Source organism: Protopterus annectens, chromosome 4.part0 (genome assembly GCF_019279795.1).
Source record: "Protopterus annectens isolate FY-2018-M chromosome 4.part0, PAN1.0, whole genome shotgun sequence".
Taxonomy (NCBI): domain Eukaryota; kingdom Metazoa; phylum Chordata; order Ceratodontiformes; family Protopteridae; genus Protopterus; species Protopterus annectens.
In genome coordinates, this window is record NC_056733.1 from 1,697,783,153 (window position 1) to 1,697,802,791 (window position 19,639).

Sequence of the window (19,639 nt, forward strand, 5' to 3'; positions counted from 1 at the left end):
GGGATTTTACTCTTTTTTGCAACAGTTTCTTTCTTCTGTTGTAAAGTTTGTTTATGGCAGAAGACCACCAGATTGGCTTCCTTTTTTTGGAGGATAGCATCTTGGTTCTGTTAGGGATAGCATGATCCATGCACTCGTGTAAGTGCTTATAAAGTGCATTTTTGTAGGATTCAGCAGTCGTACCTCTATTGTCCATCTGCATGGGTGTCATGAAGTTTGCCACTTCTGTCTTAAGAAGTGTGAAGTTGGCTTTGGAGAATTTTTTTTATGGTTGTTTTCCTAATGGGGGGGTGGGAGCGGGATGTGGATGTCTAGGGTGATTAGCTTGTGGTCGGACCTAACCATTGAGGAGCTGACCTCTGGTGTGGAACACTGGTCACCCATGTTGGTGATGACCAGGTCTAGGATATTGCTTGTTTAGCCCGGTGAGTGGAACATCAGTGTGCCTGACTATAGAGTCACCTATGACTAGAGTGTTGGGTACGTTATACCTTATGGGCTGTAGTTGAGTGGCACGCTGAGTATGTGGGCTATGTGTCATTTGGGCTGTGTTGGGGGGTGGAGGTTGCTTACATTTCTGCTTTGGAGGTCTCTGTTGTTTGGGCAGATTAGTACTGAGAGCCTCCGCGAATGTAGGCGTGTGTTTTGTGGTTCTGTGTGTGTGTTTTGGTGGTGTAGGTTTTGAGGGACTATGTGATGAGTGTGGTGCGGTGCAAGTGTTTACCTTCTCCTCTTGACTGTCTAGGCCAGTCTTTGGTAAAGAGAGCTTTGCTTCCAGTTTGGCTATATAAGTGCATCTCTCACAGGTCGTAGTGTTGGGTGGTAGGAGGAGAAGGTTGTCTGTGTACATGAGGCAATTGCTGCATTGTCCCAAGATGCCCAGATTCATCAGGTAGACAGGAGAAAACGCCGGGAGCTGACCTTTAGACATGCCTGAATAGGTGCTTATTTATTAAGTACTAAAAAACTGTTTTCCTCTAGACAAGTGAGGAAAGTTGAGTGCTGTAGTAATTTGTAACTTATTTAGTGCTTACAATGAGTTTTGAACAAGTGCTGAGATCAAAGAAACAGATGAGCGCTAAAACTAAAAAGCTGGCTAGTTGCAAGGGAAATTTTGAAAAACAGACTTTATGGCGCCAGGAATAGTTTAACCCCAGTTAAGTGGAGGGGGGGGGGGCTTAGGAGCTCACAAACAGTAGTCCTGGACACAGCAAATCCATATCTGACCTGCCACAGGAAAGGGGGGAAGCAAGCTTAGAATTTTTTTTTTCCAGTAAAGTGGAAATGGAGAAAGCTGGAACAGAAGTTAATTTAACATTAAGAATCCGAGTGGGTTGGCCTTCACAAATGTTCTCTATTAGATTGAGTGAACTAATGACACTAGACTGGGAGGAGTGTCACAGATCAAATATACAGTATGGGCGGGCAACTGCAAGGCCACCAAGTATAAGAACACACAACACTAGGGTGGCTGGGTGGGAAAAAAAAAAAAAAAATTACAGTTCCTAGCTGTAGCCACTAAATGAAAGTTTTAAACAGATCAAGGAGCAGACTCTAGAATGCTTTTAACAGACAAAAATGCACAGAAAAGTTTGGACAGAGCACTCACAAACAGAAAATACAACTCTCAGTATGAAAAAGCAGTTTACAGTTAAGTAATGTTAAAACAGTTTAAAACAATACATAAATGCAGTGAAACAATAAAAAAAGCTTTATAACAGTGCAAAAATATAGTAGATCAACTGTATGGCACAATTATAAGTGTTTCAGAAGTGCAATTCAGTGAAATAAGTGTAAGAAATAACTTAGCCTGCTCTTGGAATCTTAAGGAATTTCCACTTATGCAATGCAAACCAGAGCCTGACAATACAAGCAGAACCTTTATAAGACACTGGGTTTATATAGCAGTAAGAATGGAAGAGTTGTTGCCTTCCAACAATGTATAAACTATATCTCGGAACTGATGTTGACAGAGTTTATAGTCATTTAGAAGATGTATAAGATATACTTTACTTTGATCAATTACATTACAGAGGCAGTGGCACACCTCTTTGCAGCTAAGTAATGATAAAGGACAAATTATTATCCCAGGGATGAAAATTCAAAGGGGGATATTCCAGGGTGCTATTTTGTCTTATCCTTAACCCACTAAGCTGTCTACTTAGCAGATTAGGTAAAGAGTACAATTTGTCTTCCAGACAACAATAAAGTGTAAAAAAATCATCTTTTTATGGCAATTTAAAACTGTATAGTTCATCTGATGAGGAGCTGAAAGCAAACTGGAAGTGGTCAAATCTTTCTTAGATGATATAATAATGTCATTTGGTCTTAATAAATGTGCAAAAGCAACATTTAAAGCAGGAAAACTGCAGCACCAAGAAAATATCAGTGTGGGACAGGAATGTGATATAAAGAAACTTGAGCTGGAGGGAGTATATAAATATTTGGGAAATTCAGAAGGGACTCACGGAAACAGATAGCTGGTGCCAGAGCCATGGCCTGAAGTTAAACGCCAAAAAATGTATAGTCATACCCTTCGGGAAAAACAAGGTAACCCCAAGCTACCATATAGGTGGCAATCCACTAAGCACAGAAGAGGTTATCAGGGACCTGGGGACCCAGGTTGACAGTGGCCTTTCTTTTGACACTCACATTGCTAAAGTGGTTAGAAAGACCTTCTACATTGCCCACTTGATCATGAAGGGATTCACATCCAGATCTAGTGAGGTCATTGTTCCCCTGTACTCTTCACTTATCAGACCAATGATCGAGTACAATGCCCCATTCGGGATGTATCTCACCCGACATCTGCTGCAGTTGGAGAGACCCCAAAAGTTCCTCACCAAAAGGATAAAGGGACTCCAAAATCTGTCATATGCTGCCAGATTGAAGAAACTCCAGCTCTATTCAGTCGCATACCGTCTGCTCAGAGGTGACATGTGCCTGACATACAAGGCCATGTCCAACCCGGAATTAATGGACATGCTCCACCTCAAAAAATAAAAATCCACCAAAACCACTAGAGCAAGCGACTTAAACCTTAGCACGGATATAAATAGGACGTGCTGGAGGGATAGATTTATCACTCAGAGACTCCCTATGCTGTGGAATAAAATCCTGGTCCATGTGAGGCAGAGCACCTCGCTGACTCTGTTCAAGAGAAATCTAGACCTGTGGATGGGAGATCGTAGGTTTACCCCGGGAATCATCTCTGTGTCACTGCTGGACAGAGGCACAACAAACTAATGGGCACAGTATTTTTTCATATAAGGGGTGGCGTAAGCCACAAAAATTTGGGCTAGGCTTATAAATGCCTTAGGGCAGATAGCCTAGTATAAACCTATGAACCTATGAACCTATGATGAAGGGCTGTCAATAAAACATGAACAAATGCAAACAAAACTCAGTAAAGACTACTTTAGAAGACTAAAATTAATCTAAAATTAATAATTAAAAAGCATTGACTTATAAGAACAAGTTCAAGCTAAAAAACAATTTGTTCTTCTTGTTCTTACAGTTTGGGGGTGATTGAGTGGCCCCAAAAGATACTGGATCAGTTGGACAGGAAAATAAGAAAAATGCATCACACTTATCAGATATATAAAAATCAGTGTATTCCAAGATTACATACCCCTCGCTTTGAAAGAGGTATAGGCTTCCTCTAAATTGGTTACATGCATAGGTCTGTAAAGATAGTACTGTATACATATCTGCTGACCTAATCAGATCCAAATATAGTGAAAGTTTTGAAACATGAAAAGAGCAAATCTGTGTTGACTTCCCTGCTTAGTTTAGCAGAAGCAGAAGCAAGTGGGAGTGGAAACCAAAACAGAAGTAGACAAAAATCAGGAAGCAATTGACTGTGTGAAAAAACAAAAGAAAGAATATAAGGAGAAGGATCAAATGAGAAGGCAAGAAATGTGAAATAGGCATAAATGTAGTAAGTACAGAAAACTCTTGGAACAGCTTCATGTTGATCAGATTCTGATGCAGGAATGGTTAACAAGAGGTGAATTAAAACCAAAAGATGAAAGGTTAATATCAGAGGCCCAGGGCAGTGGACTATGTACACATTCACTTACAAAAGTCCATTGAACATGTGGGAGAGACAGGCAAATGCAGGTTCTTTAAAAGAGAACTGGAAACAGTCACACAACTTATTGCTGGGTATGATACACTAATGGCAGAGAGCCTGTTTACTGAAAGGCATGATAGTGTGACAAGACTATTGCACTAGGAATTACACAAACATTACAATACTGAAGTAGCACAGAAGCATTAGAAGCATGAGCCACACGGCATTATAGAGAATGATGAAGTTTAAATGACATAGGATCACCCATTACCAACATTTCAAAAAATAAAGCAAGAAAACAAGCTTGTTTTTTACCAGGCTGTGAGTGGTGATTCATCACTGGGACAAAGCAAAAATTCTCTAAGACTCTTAAAGCAGAATAAGTTATTTTTTACATTTATTTCATTGAATTGCACTTTTAACACTTATAATTGTGTTATACAGATAATCTACTACATTCTACACTGTTATAAACATTTGTTACTGTTTCACTGCATTTGTGTACGGTTTTATATTGTTTTAACTGTATTTTTCATTGCTAGATAGTGTTTCATTCCTGTAATTGCATTTTTACTGAATTACTTAACTGAAAACTGCTTTTTCATATTGAGAATTGTATTTTCTGTTTGTGAGTGATCTATCTGTGCTTTTCTGTGCATTTTTGTGAGGTTTCTCTAGTCAGGTAGCATAGTCTGGATAGGGGTCTGCTGTTATCAAGGCCTGGTTGTTTTCTTTGTTGAGTTTCCTGTGTTTCTGGCAGCCATCTTCTGCTGATAGTGTCTTGCCTTTTCTGTTAGTGACAGTAACAGGATTGCCTAACCTTCTCTAGCATGAGAGATTGGTTGAAAGAGCAGGGGCTAGCAGGACTGGGTAGTAATTCGAGGTTCTACGTTCTTTTGACTTTTCTGGTATTTAAACACTGTGTGCAGGGGGTTGTGCTTGTTTTTTACCAGGTTGTGGAGTGGTGATTCATCACTAGGACAAAGCAGACATTCCCTAAGACTTCTAGAGCAGAGTAAGTTATTTCTTACATTTATTTCATTAAATTGCACTTCTTAACACTTATAATTGTGTTATACATATAAGGTACTATATTTCATAGGTTCATAGGTAGGTACTAGGCTATCGGCCCAAGGGCCTACGTAAGCCTAGCCGAGAAGGTTCCCTGGCTTACACCACCCAAGAAAGTTATTTTCCTGTGCCACTGTCAAGCAGAGACAAAGAAGTGATCCCTGGGGTGTATTTCCTATTTCCCATCCACTCATCAAGATTTTTCTTGAGGAGTGCTAATGAAGAACTTTGCTTGACATAGATGGGTAGCCTGTTCCAGAGTATGGGAAGTCTCTGGGACAGGAATTGATCCCTCCAGCATGTCCTGTTTATTGTGGTGACAAGCTTTAGGTCCCTAGAGTATGTAGCTCAGAGGGATTTGGATTTCTTTAGGTGTAGCATGTCCAACAGCTCTGGGTTTGACATAGCTTTATATGTTAGGCAGAGATCACCTTGGAGTAGGCGATATGCTATGGAGTAAAGTTGGAGTTTTTTGAGGCGGTCATTGTAGGCATTTGTTTGAGGCCAGTAATCCTCTTTGTGAGGTACTTCTGTGGCCTTTCCAGCTCCTGCAGATGCCTTGTGAGGTACATTCCAAAATGGGCATTGTACTCTATAATGGGTCTAATGAGTGTCAAGTAGAGGGGAACAATGACCTCTTTTTTTCTGGATGAGAACCCTTTTATGATGAGGTGTGCCATGTAGAAGGACTTCCTGACTACTGTAGCAATGTAACTATCAAAGGAGAGACTACTGTTCAACTGGGTCCCAAGGTCTCTTATCACACATTTGGTGTTAAGTAGATTGCTGCCTATGTGGTAGTTCATGGGTACAGAGTTTTTACCAAAGGGGATGACACTGCACTTTTTGACATTGAGCTTGAGGCCATGGCTCTGACACCAGGCATCTGTCTCAGCGAGGCCCTTCTGTAGGATGTCCTTATCATTTTGGGACTTGACTATGGCTCCTAGTTTGCAGTCATCTGTGAACGTCATTAGCCAGAGGCCGTCTGTGTTAGCCTGTACTTCAGAGAAGTAGATACCAAACAGGAGAGGTCACAGGACGGAACCCTGTGGTACTCAACTTGTCACTGCTTTAAGGTCAGATTTGGAGTCTGCAACTTTTACAGTGTGGGTTCTGTCAGTGAGCCAGTTGGCAACCTATCTTGTGACATAGGGATTTATACCTAGTTTAGTGAGTTTAGCTATAATTCCAGAATGGGTAATGGTGTCGAAAGCCTTGGCGAGGTCAAGATAGCTGTGTGAACCACCTTACCTTCATCTACGGCTTTGGTGACCTCCTCAAAGAAGTCGATCAGGTTCAGGAGGCATGATCTGCCTTTCACAAACCCAAACTGGGTGGGATCCAGAGTTTGGAGGTTACCAATGTCTTTGTTTATGAGTTGCATGATGATACGTTCCATGGCCTTGCAGACCAGGCTCGTCAGGCTAATAGGTCGATAGTTCCCAGGATCAGTGGTGGCTCCCCCTTTGTGGAGTGGGATAACTGTTGCTGTGTGCCATTCAGTGGGCACAAAGACTGATGCGAGGCTATTATTGAACATGGTGCTTAAGTGGGGAGCCAGTTTGTTCTGAAGTTCATGTAAAACGCAGCCTGGGATGTTGCCCGGTCCCATGGATGTTGTGTTTTTGGCTTTAGAGAGTGCAGCTTTTACCTGCATAGTTGTGATTACTCTGCATTCTTCCTGTATAGATGTGGGCCCTTTAGTGGAGGTGGGGGGTAAAGTTAGCACTGAACCTATCTGCCAGGATGTTGGCAATATCAGTTGGTTCTGTAATTTTCGTGCCATTGTGCTGTAACTCAGAGCAGATCTGGGTGTTGCCATCCAGATTCTTCACATAGCTATAGAATGCTTTGTGGCTGTCCTTAGAATTAGTGGTGATTTTGTTTTTGTAGCTAGCTTTGGGGCATCTTATAAGGCAGTGCAAAGCACTGCAAAAAATATTTTGCAGTGTTATAAAGCTTTTTTTACTGTTTCACTGCATTTGTGTGCTGTTTTATACTGTTTTAATTGTATTTTTCATTGCTAGATAGTGTTTCATTACTGTAATTGCATTTGTACTGAATTACTTAACTGTAAATTGCTTTTTCATACTGAGTTGTATTTTCTGTTTGTGAGTACTTCCCCACCCTCCTTCCCTGTTGGTGTCTTGTTCTTATTCTTGGTGGCTTTGCAGTTGACTGTCCCTTCTGTAAATTTGATCTGGAACTCCTCCCAATCTAGTGTCACTTGCTCATTCTTCCTAGTACAGAGAGAACATTTGAGAAGGCCAACCCACTTAGTTTCTTAACCTTGAATTATATTCTGTTATTCTGTTCCTCCTTTCTCCCTTTCCACTTTATATAAAAAAAACACTCTGCTAGAATCTACCATTGCAAGAATCTCCTCTTGTTCTGACTGAGTGTGTGTCTCAATCTGGAAATATAGAAGTGATAAGTCTATTTTTGGCACTTTTTAACTGTTCAGAGTTCTGCGCTGTCTTAATTTTTGCTCAACTGAATTGTTTATATATTTGCTGGCATTGTTTTCTGATACTCTGAATACCTCCATTTTGATTTTCTCCTAATTTACTGATTTCTGTATGTTTTAGTATTTTTTTAATTTAATTACATTTATTTAAACTGTATTTGCTTTAATATTGCTACACACTGAAGTGTGCTAACTTGACTGCATTTGAATTATTTTACTGCCATTTTAGCTGCTTTTCCGTATAAAAAAAAGTTCTAAGTTTGTTTCCCACCTTTCCTGTAATTAGTCTAGTCCAGATTTAGATTTTCTGTATCCAGGACTGTTTGTAAGCTTCTGAGCCCTCCCCAAGCCTTTCTGTGTTGGAGGGGAGCCGTCTAGCTTATCAGTTGGAGTGGTAAACACTAGGTAGCCTATCTACAACAAGAGGAGCAGTTTCTGGCCCACAAATTGTAGTTTATTGAATGTTTGGGCAGTTTTTTCCATCACTTTCAACTTTCTGGTTTAAAAGCCTGTATTTGCATGGGTTTGCGCTTGCTTAAGTTTCGCTCAGTGGTGCCGAGCTGAGGTAAACTATTACTGGTGCCAGAAAGTCTGCTCTTCAGTTTATCCCTTAGATCTTGCTAGTTCTTTCTCTCTTGCACTTCAAATAGCCTAATTGCTTTGCACTTCAACAGTTTTTTGCACAATTATTATAGCACACCTAAGAGCCATCAGCACTAGTCGTTCTTCATGGAAATAGCTCCAGTACGTAGTAGTTATGATCAACCCACCTGGCATGATTAAAGGGCAGTGTAGCAACTGCCTCTTGTACACAGACAACCCTCTTCTCTTACCTCCCAACACTCAGACTTGTGAGAGATGCACATATTTCACCAAATTGGAAGCTATGTACTCTCCAGCCAAGACCAGACTAGCTGGAGAAGGTCAACACCTGCACCACACTACATGGAACACATAGCCCTCCAGAACACCCACTATCACAGCTTTCACATAAAAACACAAACTACACGCCCACCCTCATGGAAGCACTCAATAGAAATTTAACCAAACAGCAGAGACCTCCAAGACAGAAATGCACTCAACCAACACAACACACCACAAACCACAGGACACATAGCTCACCTCCACAGTGTGCCCCTTAACCTAAGCCCCTAAGGCTATACACCTTGCCCAATAGACTAATCATAGGTGACTCAATAGTGAGGCACACAGATGTCCCACTCACTAGGTTGAATAAAGAGAAGGTAACAGTCATCTGTCTATCAGGTGCCAGAATCCAACACATAACAAACACACTCAGGTCACTCCACAACAAGTAAAAGTATGACTCTGTCCTTGTCCATGTGGGTGTGAATGACCTGAAATGCACTTCCCTGGACTACATGAAAAGGGACATGGTGGAGATCTTGGATTATGTGGTCAGGGCAGGTATGACACTAGCCCTGAGCTGTATCCTACCATCACCCAGAATTATACCACAGTACAAACAAAAAATGATTGACTTCAACAATTGGCTATGTTCTTGGTGTCATTCTAAGGAGATCCAGTATCTGTCTGGTTGGTATGACATGACTGACAGACCTCGATGCTTTGTCAGAGATGGCCAGCATCTGTCACCCCTCGGTTCCCAGGTACTGGCTAAGGCTCTTTGCACCCCTATGCTGTCTTTTTTAGGTGGAGTTCCAAAGACCAAATTACCACCATAACAGCTATAAATAAAAGCAATCTGAGGGTCAGGCGGCTCAACTCTAGAAGTCTAAATCACAAGATGCACTCACTCAAAGCACTTCTCAAAATGGAGAACATCGACATTTGTGCTGTAACGGACACCTGGTTTAAAGCAGCACAAAGTACCCCCATGCTACCAGGCTGTAACTCATTCCACACCTTTCAGCCCTGAAATATGGACCGAAGCTCCAAAAGTGGTGCTGGCTCCATATTCATAAAGGATATGCACACCTCTAGACTAGTAGCCCAGCATAATGCATCTGAGATACTTCAGGTACAACTAACATTAGATAAGACTGTGATCCAGGTCATAGCCTACTATAGGTCCACAAATATGTCCCTAGACTCTCACTCCATGTTCCTAAGCACCCTAGAATCTACCAAGGTTCAACCCAACACTCTCATACTAGGAGACTCCAACTACCCCTCCATCAACTGGGAAAACTACTCAAGCATCAATACACTGGCTCAATGCTTCCTGGAATTCATCAATTCCAATGCCCTAGACCAGCTCATTCTTAGAAGAAGCAACATCCTTGACCTAGTTATTACTAACATGGGCAACTGTTGCTCTACACCAATAGTCAATTCCTCCCTGGTTAGATCCAACCACAAACTAATCACCATGGAAATCCACATCTTACCCACACCCCTCACAAAGGTATCCACCATAAAAGACTTCTCCAATGCTGACTTTGGACTCCTAAAAACAGAAGTGGCTAAATTCATGGCACCCTTGTTAATGGAAAATATATGCATGACTGCCAAATCAACACCAATGCACTGTACGAACACATACATAAATGCATGGAACTAGCCATACCCAACAAAACCAAGATGCTCTCCTCCAAAAAAGGAAGCCAGTCTGGTGGTCCCCTGCCATTAATAACAGAAGGAAGAAACTATTGCAGAAAAAGGTAAAGTCCCAAGACTGGAAAAATTCCCCTGATTAGCCTCAACAAAAGTTGAGATCCCTCATCAAAACCTCTAAAACCAGCTATGAAGACAGAATTGTGGCAGACACTAAAAACAACCACAAAGCCTTCTTTAGTTATATCAAGAATCTCCATGGCAATACCCAGATTTGCTCTGAGTTACTGCACAATGGTACCTCCTATACTGAGCCAACAGACATTTTCAACATACTGGCTGATAGATTCAGTGCCAACTTTACCCCATCCAAAGGACCAATCTCAATACCAGAAGAATGCCAGGCACCCTGCATTACTGCAGCACAGGTTAAAGCTGCATTGTCTAAGGCCAAGAATACAGCTTCCATGGGACCCAATGATATCCCTGGCTGTGTTCTACATGAATTACAAAATGAACTGGCACCAGATCTGTGTGTTCTGTTCACTCACAGCTGCACCTCAGGATTTGTCCCTACAGAATGGCACACTGCTACAGTCATCCCTCCCCATAAAGGAGGAGTGACTACAGACCCTGGAAATTATCGCCACATTAGCCTGACAAGTCTGATATGTAAGGCTATGGAGCGTATCATCATGGACTTATGAACAAGGATATAGGGAATCTCCAAACTCTAGATCCAACACAATTTGGTTTTGTAAAAGGTAGATCATGTCTGCTCAACTTGGTTGACTTCTTTGAGTTAGTCACCAGAGCAGTGGATGAAGGTAAGGCAGTTCACACAGCCTACTTCGATCTGGCCAAGGCCTTTGATACCATTCCTTACTCAGAAATTATTGATAAACTCACCAAACTAGGCATCAACCCCTATATTGTTAGGTGGGTTGCAAATTGGCTCACAGATAGAACACACAATGTGAAAGTAGCATACTCCAAGTCAGACTGCTGACCAGTCACAAGTGGAGTCCCACAGGGATTGGTCCTGGGTCCTCTCCTGTTTGGCATCTACTTTTCAGAAGTCCAGGCCAACATGAAGGGGCTCTGGCTGACCATTTTTTTAGGCAACTGCAAGTTGGGAGCCATTATTAACTCCCCATGTGATACAGACATCCTACAGAAATGCCTCACTGAGACCAATGACTGGTGTCAAAACCATGGCCTTAAGCTTAATGCGAAAAAATGCTTTGTCATCCCCTTTGGGAAAAACTCATTTCTCACTAATTACCACATTGATGGGAGACCACTGAACACTGAGGGCATTACAAGAGATCTGGGGACAAAGCTGACAGCAACCTCTCCTTCGACCATCACATTGACACTGTGATCAGAAAGTCCTTCTATGCGGCACATCTCATTACCAAGTGTTTTGCATCCAGGAAGAAAGAGGTCATCATTTCTCTCTACTTTTCCCTCATTAGACCAATCATAGAGTATAATGCCCCCATTTGGCATGTACCTCACTAGACACCTACAACAGCTGGAAAGGCCAGAAAAGTACCTCACAAAGAGGATCGTAGGCCTTAAACATATATCCTACATGGACAAACTAAAAAAACTCCAGTTATTCTCTGTCTCATATAATCTATGAAGCAGTGATATCTGCTTGACTTACAAAGCCGGCTAAAGAAATCCCAATCCCTCCACACCACACACTCCAGAGAACTCAGCCTCATTACCACAATCAACAGAACATACTGGAGGGACAGGTTCATAACCCAGAGACTGCCCATGCTCTGCAATAGACTTACATGTCAAGCAGAGCACCTCACTAGCCCTCTTCAAGAGATATCTTGATGAGTGGATGGGAAATAGAAAGTTCACCCTGGGGATCACTCCAGTGGCTCTACTTGATAGTGGCACTGGGAACTAATGACTGGCTGCACAATGCCAAGGCACTACTATGGGCTAGGCTTGTAAAGGCCCAGGGCGATTAGCCTAGTACATACCTATGAACATATGAACAAGTTATATTAGTCCATGAAAAGAAGGCAAAAGTAGCATTGATCATTGAAATTACTAGACCAAATGATTATAGTGTCTTACGCACAGAGAGACACAAAGTCATAAAATAACAGTGCAGCCAAAAATGAAGGCAATGTGGAAGAAGGATACCCAGACAGTTCCAAATGTAACAGGAGCAATGGGTCTCATAATAAAGAATTTACAGTCTTGGTCATATGCAACCAATACATGCAACTCTGTATGCATTGCTGAAGGAGTCAATTCTGGGAAAATTGTGAGTGCTGCAGAGAGGACTTTTTGCTGATGTCAAAGATTGAACAATACTAATTTCATGAACTTTAATCATACTTTGACTTAGGAATGGTGTCTATTCCCATCATGGTATTAGAAACCCAGAAGACTTAGAGAAATTTAAAAAATATATAGATATAGATGTAGATATAGATATAGATATAGATATAGATATAGATATAGATATAGATATAGATATAGATATAGATATAGACATAGACATATATATAGATTTGTATGTGGTATTTTGAGTTTTTTTGCAGTGAAGAAATAAAACTTACAACACATGGTAATTGCCTACCACAGGTCAGTCAATTACTATGACTGTGATAAAATGCGATTCAGAGACCTCATTATCAGCACATTAGCATTCCTCTGGATCACTCACTAGCCACCATTAGAAACTAGTATTATCTCTAGCAGCCCATGCATTGCATTGGAAAAGCCACCCCCTACAGTCACACATACACATATTTAAACAACCATGCACACAGACTTACACAGATACATGCGCGCGCACACACACACACACACACACACACACACACACACACACACACACACACACACACACACACACACACACACACACACACACACACACAGGGCTTCACTAATTTAAAGTAGCAAAAGAAGAATTCCGTTACATAGATAGTCTGTGGAAAACAAATAAGTATGTATTAGAGACCAGTTCTCTATTACCTAAAATAATTAGATTCAGGCAACTGCAGGAGTCCACTTTATTAGGTTAGAAGCATAACTTCATAAATTACTGCATCACAACTAAGTGACCTGCACTTTTTTTTTTAATATGTCAACATTCTTATGCACAGTACAGAATGACTCTTTGTCCATTGGCCAAAAACTGTATAATTCAGTTCATTCATAAGCCACCAACAATAAGTCATTGTCTGTACTTTTAGTTATGTCCTTAAGCTTCCCTACATCACCCTGAGTGCACACTAGTTGAATAGTCATTTGAAGTTCATCTTGCTTATGTTGAATTCCCTGACAGCTTTTTTTTTGTTCCATGAGACATCTCTGCCAGTGCAGCTTCTTAGTGTCCATCATGGCTTATTCATTAGTTTTCACATATTTCACATCTGTTTTCTGTTGGAGTAACCATGGTGTTGGTAAATATAAGTTTGGGCTCCCCACATGGCATGTGCATGTGGGATTGTCTCCCTAAACAAAAAACATGTATGTTTCTTTTTTTTTTTTTTTTTACCAGGTTGAATTCCTGACCAGTTGTACATGTTAAGGGCATTCTGCATTGAAATTCATAAAGTAATAAAGAAAGCCATCAGTATGCTTCACTCTAACTAGAAGCACCTAGGATTATTGCATATGGAAAACGGCCTCCTCATAGTGGGTCTTTCCAACAGAAATATCCACAGTGGAGTACATGGTCATTTATCATAGTCCAAAACAGGCCTGATTTAAGTTTAGGCTGCTGGATTACTTGTATACCCAAGCAATGACAGCCACCAAGCATGACGTCAAAGGAAAATAATGGACCACCCAGGGGTCTGTGAGGCTCAACATTACAGTTGTAGGGTCTTCCCAAACTTGGAATCCCAGTTATTTTTCTATAATGCCCAGATTGGAGGACATTATTTCACTTAGAAAATAACCTATCATAAAATTGTTTTAAATTTATTTTATAAATATATTTTTTAATTTTGATGTAAAATAGTTCTTCTGCCTAATGTTTCTAAGTTATTGCATGATATTTAATAGTTACTGAATGATCAGCATTTCTTACATTGAAAATATACACTGTATAAGTATTTAATAATATCTACACACACACACACACACACACACACACACACACACACACACACACACACACACACACACACACACACACACACACACACACACACACACACACACACACACACAATTACTTGAATACACACACAGATTCAGAGGCAGACTTGTACAAATATACAGAAACCAGATGTGTATACAAACATACACACATACACACACACACACACACACACACACACACACACACACACACACACACACACACACACACACACACAAACATAGACATACCCATGAGTGTTTGTCATTTACAGCTAATCAAGAAGTACAAACCGTGAAGTATTGTTGGTGACTTGTGAATACACCTCATAATACCTTTGTTGGTCACCAGCCACAGGTTCATTCAGTACTCTTCAAAGGAATGCTAATACACCTCAAATGTCTGTTTGTGATGAAATGAATGAAAAGAGAAGTAAGTAGTGTGGGAAGAAATAGCCAGGGAATTGTTATGGTTAGACTTGTATAGGCCCTAAGGCCGATAGACAAGTACCAACCTATGAACCTAAAAAAAATATACACAGTACAAAGCACTGTAACAGTCCACATACCTCACAATTGTCCCTGATTTTGCAGAACATCCAATAATTTGCCCGATAGTCTTAGTCCATTCCTTAAAAAAAGTTTTATTTTCTGGTAAATCATTAAGGATTTCTTCCAGTCAATAAAGTCAGACATTATAGTTTCAACCATCTTTTTGTTCAGAAAATACATATTCATAGATTCATAGACTATTAGTAGGCTAATGATCCAAGGGGCCTTTCTAAGCCTAGACAAGTTTTCCCAAAAAAATAATGATGTCCTTAATCAAACTAGGATATTGAGGTCAAGCCATTTACAAAATACCTCTGTCCATAAGGGACATGAATGCCAGGTCTAGAGTAAATTTCCTATTGCCCATCCATTTGTCAAGGTTATACTTAACTGAGTAATATGCAAACTCAGCTTCACATGGATGGGAAGCCTGTTCCATAGAAGGGGCTATCTCTGGGACACATATTTTTCTCTTCAGCATGTTCTGTTTAAGTCACAGACAAAATTTACGTCCCTAGACCTTGTATTGCTGGTATTTTCTGACTTACAAATATGTGGGAGATTCATAAGTGTGGGGTTTGCAGATGCCTTGTAAGCCAGGCAGAGATCACTTTTCAGCAATATATAGGAGGCTGGGAAGAGGAAAAGGGCCTTAAGGCAGTCTGCATAAGGTAGGTTTGTTGCGCCGTGTATTCTTTTTTAAGGAACCTTTGAGGTCACTTTAGTTGCTGCATATGCCTGGTCAGGTACATACCAAAGTGAGCATTGTACTCCATGATTGGTTTGAGAGTAGAGTGGGATAATGACCTTTCTGGACCTAGATGCCATGCCCTCACTTATAAGTTGTGCAACATAAAAGGATTTCCTCTCCACTGTGGCCACGTGGTGGTCGAAGGTAAGGTATTGTCTACATGCACACACAGATTCTTGACCACTGGGTCTACTCTTATTGTGTATTATCAACATGGTAATTAGCCAGGATGGTTGATTTCCCAAAGGGTACAATTATGCATTTCTTAGCACTGAGTTTAAGACCATGGATTTGGCACCATTTATTAGTCAGTGATAGACTTTCTTGAAGAGTGTTAGTGCCTGCAGGGAGTTGATGATAACTCCAAGCTGGCAGTCATCTGCAAACTTAGTCAGTCATAAACCTTCAGTATTAGCTTCCGTTTCAGAGAAATAGATGCCAAAAAGGAACAGGCCCAATATCGAGCCCTCTTGGAGGTGGCCTTACCTATTTTGACCTCCTGCATCCTATCAGTGAGTCAAGTTGGATATCCAGTGGGTGATAAAAGGGTTTATACCTAAATTAGTGAGCTTGTCTATAATGCCTGAATGGGGTATTGTATCAAAAGCCTTGGCCAGGTCGAAGTAAGCTCTGTGCACTGTCTTACCTTCATCCAGTACTTTGGTGACCCTCTCAAAAAATCTACCAAATTTAATAGGCATGACCATCCTTTAATAAAGCCAAATTGTGATGAGTCCAATGTTTGCAGGTTACATATGTCCTAATGTATCATGCCCATGATGATTCTTTCCATGGCCTTACATGTGAGGCTGGTAAGTCTTATGGGTCTGCACTTACCCAGATCAGTGGTTGGACCTACTTTGTGCAGGGGAATGATTCTAGCCATCTTCCATTCCTTGGGCACTAAACCTGACTGAAGGCTCCAGATGAAAAGTGATTCAAGTGGACCAGAGAGGTCATGTTTAATGCTATTTATTAAACATCCTGGGATTATATCAGATCCCATTGATGCAGTGCTTTTGGCCTTGGAAAGTGCATTCATGACCTGTTCTCTAGTAATGGTTGGAGTGATTGTGTTATGTGGTATTTTCTTTGGACTATCGGGGGGAGTGAGGGAGAGAAATTTGAATTGAACCTGTCAGGCAAAAGGTTGGCAATGACTTCCAGTTCAATATGTCTGATGCTATTTACAATAAGTTCTGTGCATTGTTGTGTATTTCATCTCAGGTTACATACATAGCTGTAGAAAGCTTTGTAGTTGTCCTTTGCTGGAGAAGCTATTTTTCTTTAAATTTAGCCTTTGAAGTATTAATTAACACTCTTACCTACCTGTTTAGATTGGTCAGAGGGTTTGGTATGTATAGCTTTGTTCCGCCTATGCTTGGCAAGATTTTTTTTCTTTTGTTGTATAACCAGTTGATAGTGTGATTCCACCAGGGTGGCTTGTTTTTTGCATTCATCTTATTCTTCATACAAGTGAGCACAGTTTGGTCTATGCAGCTATCAATATGGCTGTACAGAGATTTTGTAAATAGCTCAATGTATTCTATGGTGTTGACTGCATTTGGAGGTGCTTGAAATTTAGCCAGGGTGCTGCTTAGTAAAGAGAAGGTATCATTGGCATAGTTCTTGAAGGTTTTTGGTTTTGATGGATCCCTGGATATAATTTTTATTTCAAGCAATATTGCCTTATGGTCTGATCTGATGAGTGAAGATATTACATTTGGTGAGGAACACTGGTCTCCCATGCTCATGAGTACAAGGTCAAGGATGTTTGTACTCCTGGTAGAAGAATGAACCAACTGTTCCGTGATGTTGGTATTAACAAAGTTTAGGAACCGCTGGTCTTGTGCATTAGAAGTGGTATAAAATTCCCAATCTATAGAAGCGTAGTTGAGATTTCTCATAATTTGGTACAATGGTTAGGCACTCTAGTACAATGAGATAGGTAGTATGGATTTCATGTGACATGGAGGGTGACCTATATGTTGCAAGGATATGGCACTGCACCCTGTTTATGGTGAGTTGCACATGTTGAGTTCCAGTGGGTAATACACTTTAGTCTGGAAGTGAGGTTAGTCTTAATATAGAGTAACACTCCTCCATCTTTAACTCCCTCCTATGCAGTAGCTGGTCTAAAGGTGTGAAAAGCATTATAACCTTGCATTGCTGGGGTACTCTCTGTGACTTTAAATCATGTCTTCATTACTACACATATGTCTACACTCTCCAAGGAGAGGAAGGCTTGCAAAGAGTGGAGTTTCTTGTTAAGACTTCTGGCATTGAGTAGTACCACCTTGAGCTATCCCTTCATAGGTTAGTTAATTTGGTAGGATTATAAGTTTGGCATTGCCTAAAAAAGGCACTATGGGGGTTGAAAAGGTCTTTGCTAATATCCAAAAGCCTAGAGGGCATAAGTGCAGACCATCCCTGGTAAAGCAGCATGTTCTGTTAACCATGCCCTCCCTGGCTGTCAAATATTGTACCACCCTGGACTAACACCAGAAGATAAGCCAATTGTTAAAATCAGTCATTTTCTGTTGGTAACATGGCATTGTCCTTGGAGAAGGTAGTATGCTGCTCAGTGCTAGGCTCATACCTGCCTGAGACACATAATCAGTGAGCTCAATCATGTCTCGCGTCATATAGTCAAGGGATGTATGTCTCAAGCAATATTTGATGCCTAGAGGTGCAGTAGGAGTGAACTGCAGAAATGCCTGGAGGTGCACTTGGCTATATTAGTTAACTCATTACAGCCAAGTGTGCCTCCAGGCTTTTCTGCATCAAATATTGCTTGTTCATATTTGCATTAATAATTCCAAAATCACGCTACATACAAGGCATCAGAATATTTTATCTTGAAGCATACATGATGGAAAACACATTCATACTGATATATGACCTCTATCAATGAGTATTTGTTAAAACTGTAAGGTGATAAAGAGGCTCAAGCCACACCCATTGAGAGTTAAAGGTACACACTGAAAAGAGCTGTACTGGCGGGAATGTGTTAACACCTACATGGACTATGACAGAATCATACTGGTACCTGTAGTTCAATGACCTAAGTACCTGTGTGACTTGACAGATCCTAACCCTGGAAAGGCACGTAACTGTGACTCTCTCCTTACTCAGTCTGGTGAGAGGGACATTGGTGTGTGCCTCACTATAGAATCACCAATGATCAGGAAATTTGGCTGTGTGCCGGTTTGCCTTAAGGGCTTATCAGTGGAGGCAATGGATACAATTTCACTATGTGTAGTTGTGGGTGGTGTTTTAATATGCTGGCTGAGGGCCCTTTCTTTGACTGTACTTTGGAGGAGGTCTTATTGTTTTAGGAAGGTTAGCTCAATGTACCTCAGCATAAGTAGCTTTATGTGCAAGGTCTTTGCCCTGTGCATTAGGCAAGGTACAAATGTCACTGACAACCTCTATGGCATTAGTTTTGGTTGTATGAGAGAGTTTTGCCTCTAGTGTTAAAGCTTATTTAAACCTCTTGCATATGTGATCTGTTTTATTAAGAATATGTGGGTTGTCAGTGTAAATGAGGCAATGCCTAAAATGCCTAAGAATACCCATTTCAACCAGACTGGCCACAGAGAAAGTTGGGAAGTGCATATCCATGGCCACTGATCTACTAGGGAGGAGTGAGGAAAACTTAAATATTGGTACAAAACCTCGTGTTGTATTAACTTTTTAAGTGAGTTACGGTAATATTTAAAAATGTCTCTGATTTGGGGTCTTTGCCCACACCAAGTTATTGTTAGTTTTGTCAAAAATCTTTGAGCAAAAAAATTGAGAGGTATACACACTCACTATTCTCTCTCTATCTGTGTCTCTCTCGGTGTCTCATACACACACACACACACACACACACACACACACACACACACACACACACACACACACACACACACACAAAAATGCATAATTGCAGGGTTTTTATTTATTTGTTTTCCTCATGATTTGTTAAACATATTTTTTAAGCTGTGGATAGTAAGGAGAAAGTAACAGCAGATCCTTGTAACTGTGGCTGCAGTTACTTTTGTTA